Here is a 7184-nt window from a genome sequence, read left to right on the forward strand (position 1 = left end):
GGCTGCTGGATGGAGGTGGGGCAGGCGAAGTTATTGGCCTCAAAGACAAGTCACTGCTTTGAGGTGCCTGTCTTGCAGAGCTGCCCTTTGTTTAGGGCAGGAGAGGAGCATGCAGGCTAACTTTTGTTTCATTGGAGCCTTTATTCTCAGACATTTATGGGCAGGACTGAAAAAGTGTGGCTATCCTACCCGATAATGCAGATCCCTCGGCTCCCCCTGGACAGCAAGTTCTGGGCCAAGCTGGGGTTAGTATGTATGTACCAAGGTCACCTTTTCCCAGCCGCTACAGTAACAAGGTGGCCAATCAGAGAGACTCAGATTGTCTGCAGGGGACTGGATGCTGAGAGCAGATTGGACCCCAGCAAATAAAATAAATAAATAAAATAAAATTTTATTTTGTTTTAACAGGACCCCCTTCTCGGTTTCTCCCTTGCAAAAGCAGACAAGCTAAATACTCTTTAGCATTAGGTTCATACTGATAAGCAATAAACTCAGGTCACCCTGTAATGTTTTCTGGCCTTCCCAACCCTTGTGGGCCCCGAATGGGAAGAACACACAGATTTAGAAGCCAGACACCCCGGGTTCAATTTCTGACTCAGCCTCTTAGCTGAGAGGGCTTAGTACATTTATTCTACTTTCTGAACCTCTGTCTTCTCATGTATATAAAAGGGATAATAACATATCCTGAAATGGTTTTAATGCAAATAAAATGAGACAACTTTGGAAAGTATGCCTAGAATATAGTAGGTGATCAATAAACTGTCTTAATCTTCTTTCCAGAAAATAAATGACAGGAAACTGTGAGGGCAAAGCCAAGGCCATCCAAACCCCTCACACCAGTGGGAAAACATGACCAACCTCTCCAAATGTGCAGGCCCGTGACATAAACATTGCTAACACGAAGGCTCCTGAGAACAAGCAGGAGCATGTTCCCTTCTCTGCACGCATACCCTTTAGAAGTCCCAAAGAGAGGCTCAGTCTGGCCTGTGATGTGTCCTGCTGAGGCCAACGCACGGAGTCTCTTGACCCCATTAATCTCCCCTAGTGACAGCTATCAGAAGTCTCAAGTTCATCATCAGAAGATGGCACCAAGAGAAGTGAGTAGCAAAGGGCAGGGAAGGGCCTCCATCTGTTCCATTACCATGTGTGCTTATCTATGTTTCAAGGTCTCCCTTGGAACAACCAGGTCAGCCAGGCCTCAGGGTGAACGCTGCTATCAGGAAGGAGAAAGAAAATATCATGCATGTCCTGTTTTGCAACCTGCTGAGAAATGATCTGCCCCCAAACACCTGATTCTTAGATGGCAAAGAATGGTCTCTTTAGCCCAGTACCAGCTGGCGTCCCTCAGCTGACTACTGCAAGTCCCGGGGTGTGGGGGGCAGGGGCGGACTTTGTTCTTGCTGCGGCTGGGCTGGTGTCCTGCCTGCCAAAAGCTCCCGTATATCTGATTGGAGCCAGCCAGAGCTCCTGGCAGCTCCAAGTGGGGCAAGCCCCAGCATGACCTGCCCCCCCAACATTCTGCCCTCAGCTGGGCATTGACTAGGGGCAGGTGTTGGGGAGGAAAGAGCAGGGGCTGAATTGATTTAGGCTCATTTCCATAAAAGCAGCCCAGAATTCCCCTCACCTTGGTAGGCAAAAGACATCTCTTAGGGTATGGTCCTCATTTCCCCTCTAGACCTGTCCTCTGTGTTAACTGTCACCTGAGTCTCACCTACATGCAAACATTGAGGGGGATGAGAACGCTGCCATTTATTTACATGCCACAAAGCTCCGCTGCTTCTGTCATTCAACACATGCCAGCACTGCACTGTTCTAGGTTCTGAATACACATTGGTGAATAAAACAAAGACAGTCTCTGCCCTAGGGGTTAGAGCCAGACAACGAACATGAAAATTAATAAATATATAATTGTAAATCATGAGAAATGCTATTGAGAGAAGTGCTCGGGTTCAGAGACAGGGAATAATGGTGGTGGGTGAGTCTGTGTGTGTCTGATATAGGTGACAAAGTCAGGGAGGGCCTCTCTGAGTAGGTGACATTTAAGAACTGGTGGGATTTTGGTGGTGGTTGCCCATGAGGGTCTCGTTTCGCTATTCAGCTAAAAGTGCCCTCTTCTCAATGAAAGGCTCTGAGAAGAATGAAAAGGTACCTTAGCCAGAGGTGCAGTAAAAAGCATTCTGGAAGAAGGGAGGAGGCTACAAAACCCTAACCCTAACCCCCCTCCCCCGGGGCCCCCGGCACCTTTCTACCACATTCGTTTCCCTCACAAGCGTCCTTGTTCCTGTCCCCTAGCATGTTCTCTTCACTGTAAGGACATTTCCCTCCTGGCGCAGCCCAGAGAAGCCCTTCATGGACTCGCTGTCTTTGAAAACACTTTTCTCCAGGGACCCCACAGTCCCTCCTTGAATCTCTGGAAGTCAAATAGCTACTGACCCCGCAGTAGATAAAACTCGCCATTCCTGCTGAGCCAGCGGGCTAATTACAGTCTGATTCTAGAACTCTTTATCTCAGGATTGCTTTCCTAAATTAGCATTACCCAGGTGGTTCTCAGGCTGTCTACCCCCTGAGTTAAGGAGTCGGCCCTCTAGACTGTTGTGAAACCAGCTTGGACTTTGGAGCCAAACAGACTTGGGTTTGAATCCCAGCTCCCCCTTTACCAGCTTCGTGACCTTAGGCAAGTCATGGGTCTTCTCTGGGCCTCAGGTCCCTTACACACAAGATGAGGAGGAGGATAATATCGACTCTGCGGAGTTGGTGTAAGAATCAGCCAAGAGGGATCCAGCAATCCCACTACTGGGCATTTACCCAAAGGAAAGGAAATCAGTATATGGAAGAGACATTTGCACTCATGTTTATTGCAGCACTATTCGCAATAGCCAAGATTCGGAATCAACCTACGTGTCCAACAACAGATGAATGCATAAAGTAAATGCGGTGTGTTTACTCCGTGGAATACTATTCAGCCATACAAATGAATGAAATTCTTCATTCGCAGCAACACGGATGGAACTGGAGGACATTATGTTAAGTGAAATGAGGCGGGAACAGAAAGTTAAACACCACATGTTCTCATTCATCTGTGAAAGCTGAAAAAAAGTTGATCTCATAGAAGTAAAAAGTAGAACAGAGGACACTAGAGGCTGGGAAGGGCAGGAGGAAGAGGGGAATAGGGAGAGATTTGTTAAAGGATATAAAATTATAGGTGGAATAGGAAGGATAAGTTCTAGTGTTCCATACCACTGTGGGATGACTATAGTTAACAATAATAAATTATGTAGCTTCAAATAGCTAAAAGGATATAGAATGTTTCCAGCACAAAAAAATCATAAGTGTTTGAGATGATGAATATGCTAATGACCCTGATCTGATCACCACACATTATATGTATTGCAACATCACTATGTACCCCATAAATATGTATAATTATTATATGCCAATTTAAATTTTTTTTTGTTTGAGATAGGGTCTTGCTCTTTTGTGCAGGCTAGAGTGCAGTGGAGTTAGCATAGCTCACTGCAGCCTCCAACTCCTGGGCTCAAGTGATCCTCCTGCCTCAGCCTCCCGAGTAGTTGTGTTTACAAGTGTGCACCACCATACTCAGTTAATTTTTCTAGTTTTTGTAGAGACAGGGGTTTTGCTCTTGCTCAGGCTGGTTTTGAACTCCTGGCCTCAAGCAATCCTCCCGCCTCGGCCTCCCAAAATTCTAGGATTACAGGTATGAGCCACTGCAGCCGGCCAAAATGAATTGATTTTCAAAGTAGATTCTGAAATCTGGCAAAGGCTTCATCTTCACATTTTGCCTACGTCAGACTTATTTACCTGCAGATTTTTGCTACAATAGGGCTCTGGTTGGAAGTAGAATATATAGTGGTTAAGAATGGAAACTCCATCCACATTCATCTACCCCAGAATAAAAAATAAGTAATTATAAAAATCAAATAAAAGAAAAAAATTTAAAAATTAAAAACAGTCACGTTACCTGGGTTTAAAACTTGGCTCTACCACCTGCTAGCTGTGGGCCCTTTTAAGAAATCACCATCTCACTAAGCCTGTTTTCTTTATTGTAGAACTGAGTTAACAATAGGATCTACTTTTTAGGGTTAATGTGAAGGCTAATGAGAAAGTACATGTGGAACATTTGGTGGCTGGCACGGAGCTAGTGCTCAATACATATGAGCTATTATTAGTAGCTATTTTCCTGACAGCTTCACTTGACCCCATTGTGTCACCATCACTTTTTGAACCAAATGTCTGCAGTCTGGTTCTCAAACATGGGCACTCAATTTCAGCAGGCTTTACATCTGCCATCGTACTGGGTCACCCTGGATATGGGCCTTGGGGAAAGCGGGTCCAGATGGTGTCTGAAACGAAGAGTAGCCTTTAACTGATAAGTCATGATTTATTGCCTAGATACTAAAAGTAAGCCTTGCCAGCCAGTCAGCAGATTACCTGAATTCTTTAAAATTCTCACCCCTCTGTCCCCTCGCTATCCCTCACTCTTTCTTGCATTCGGTAAAAGGGAGGTGATTGGTGTAGCCAGTTCAGGATACAAGCAGAAATTTCCACTTGGAGGACAAGAAGTGGGACTTGCAGACTTTCAGGGTAGGCTGTGGGGCATTCTGTCCCTTCCACTGGCGGCACAGAGATGTAGACAGAGCCCCCAGTGTGCGTGTCCCACATACAGCTGGAGAAATGCCTTCCTTTCAATGCTCAGGCAGAAGCAGGGGTTATAGTCTCCATTTCAGACTTGAGTTTTCTAGATCCTGAGTGAAGCAGCCTCTTTTAGAGGTTATCGTAATCTCACCAGAGCCTTGAACTAAATGGCCCAGATTATAAATTGCAAGGTTACCCTGCAAATGTGTATGTCCCTGAAGTGAATGAATGAGGCGTGACAAGAAGTGACAAGAAGAAGAACAAGAGGCTTCTTCAAAAGGATTCAAAGACTCTTCATGTCAAATGACTTTCCAGAGCCACTAAGAAATAACATAATTTGGGGTCACGGGTGAGGTCTTCATTAAATATGCAATCCTTGATAATCGTTCACACGTGGCGATCCTAGCAGTGCTAGCATCCCAGCCATCTTCCTTAAGAACTGGCATTTCTGGTTGAAAGGTGGCTAAGTTGGACAACAAGGCTTAACAAAAAGGGGTTGATTTTATAATCTACACTGAGAACAGCAGAAGTAGATTTTTCCATATGAATTAAACAGAAAAAACCTTGGCCAAAAGGTGTTTCCTACCGAGATGGGTGACAAAAAGGAATCATATTGGAAAGGTTATGAGATCCCATATCGGGGTCACTGTTCCCAATGCCTGATCTCTCATTTCTTTGTTCATTCTGGTCTTTGTGTTTTCTTATAAAGCAAAAAAAATATTTTTGAACTATTATGGAAAGTCAACCTTAAATTTTCTCTTGGCTGTGCACCTCATTTGGTCAGATAGGACTTTCTGTATGTTTATCCCGAGAAAGGGATGTGGTAGTAGAAATCAGAAGGAAAAAAAAGAGTATACATATCTATCAGAATGACGAAATTGAAAAATAAATAAGTAAATAACAATTCCAAGTGTTGACAAGGATGTGAAGCAACTAGAACTCTCCTATACTGCTGGTGGGGATGCAAAATGGCACAACTATTTGGAAAAACAGTTTGTTAGTTTTTTATCAATTGAAACATCACTGACTCTATGACCCAGCAATCCCACTCCTAAAAATTTACCCAACAGAATTGAAAATATATACACAATATTCACGAAAACCTGTTCACAAATATTTATGGCAGCTTTTTTAGAATAGCCAGGAACTAGAAACAAATGTCTGTCAACTGGTGAACACACAGTGGTATATTCATACAGTGGAATCCTTTTCAGAATAAAAAGGAACAGCCTATTGATCCATGCGACAGCAGGGGTGAATCTCTAAAGCATTATGCCAAATGAAAGAATCTGGACTCAAAAAGCTACATTTTGTATGGCATTCTGTAAAAAGGCAAAACTGGGCCGGGTGTGGTGGCTCACGCCTGTAATCCTAGCACTCTGGGAGGCCAAGGCAGGAGGATCGCTTGAGGTCAGGAGTTTGAGACCAGCCTGAGCAAGAGTGAGACCCCGTCTCTACTAAAAATAGAAAGAAGTTCACTGGACAACTAAAAATATATAGAAAAAATTAGCCGGGCATGGTGGCACATGCCTGTAGTCCCAGCTACTTGGGAGGTTGAGGCAGGAGGATCGCTTGAGCTCAGGAGTTTGAGGTTGCTGTGAGCTAGGCTGACGCCATGGCACTCTAGCCAGGGTGACAGAGCGAGACTATGTCTCCAGGAAAAAAATGAAAAAGGCAAAACTATAGGAACAGAAAATAGGGTTGTCAGGGACAGGGATGAGAAGAGGAGGACTGATTACAAAAGGGACATGAGGGAACTTTTTGAGAGGATGAAAATATTCTATTTCTTGACTGTGGTGATGGTGATGGTGACATCACTGTATACATTTGTCGGAACTCACCTTATTTAAAAGAGTAAACTTTACTATATGTAAATTATATGACTTGAAAAAATATTATCTCTGACTTTTGAGTTTCAAAATCCGAGGCCCTCAAGGGTGAGGAAAAAAGACTCTAGACCAGAACAAAGTATTTGGGAGAAAATGCCATAAATGAAAGCAACGTTTCTTCACTTCCCTCCCTCACTTGAAAGAAATTCCCTAGACCGAAGAGATTAGGGCAGAACAAGGAAGAGGAAATGATGAGAGAGATTAGTGGGGCCTAGAGATGAAGAGGCTGCTCTTAAAGGGGCCCCACAGAAAGGACTGGAGTCCATGTTCACTGAGCGCCCCGCCAGGGCCTGAGTGGGCCGTACATTGGCTGCGTCCAGGCCTTACTGGTGTGGACTTGCCTTGGACAACAGACAGCACCTCACCCTCTGCCCAGCCAGGTGAACTGATTCATATTTGTGCTGCAAGACTTTGCTCAGCTCTCTGTCCACCACGGCCCATGTGGAGAAACCTGCCTCCCTGCTGTTACATGAGTGACTGCCCCGCACTCCCTACCACTTGTTTGTAGGTTGGAGGGAATGGAAGCATTTGAGGTCCTTCCCCTACTCCCTCCAGGGGCGGAAAACACGGCTGTTTTGCTTACCTTTCCTATCCTCTAAACTTCCTTCTCACATACCTTATTGTTTCTAGTGGAGTGGAACG

This window comes from Lemur catta, chromosome 15, assembly GCF_020740605.2.
Source record: "Lemur catta isolate mLemCat1 chromosome 15, mLemCat1.pri, whole genome shotgun sequence".
Taxonomy (NCBI): Eukaryota; Metazoa; Chordata; class Mammalia; order Primates; family Lemuridae; genus Lemur; species Lemur catta.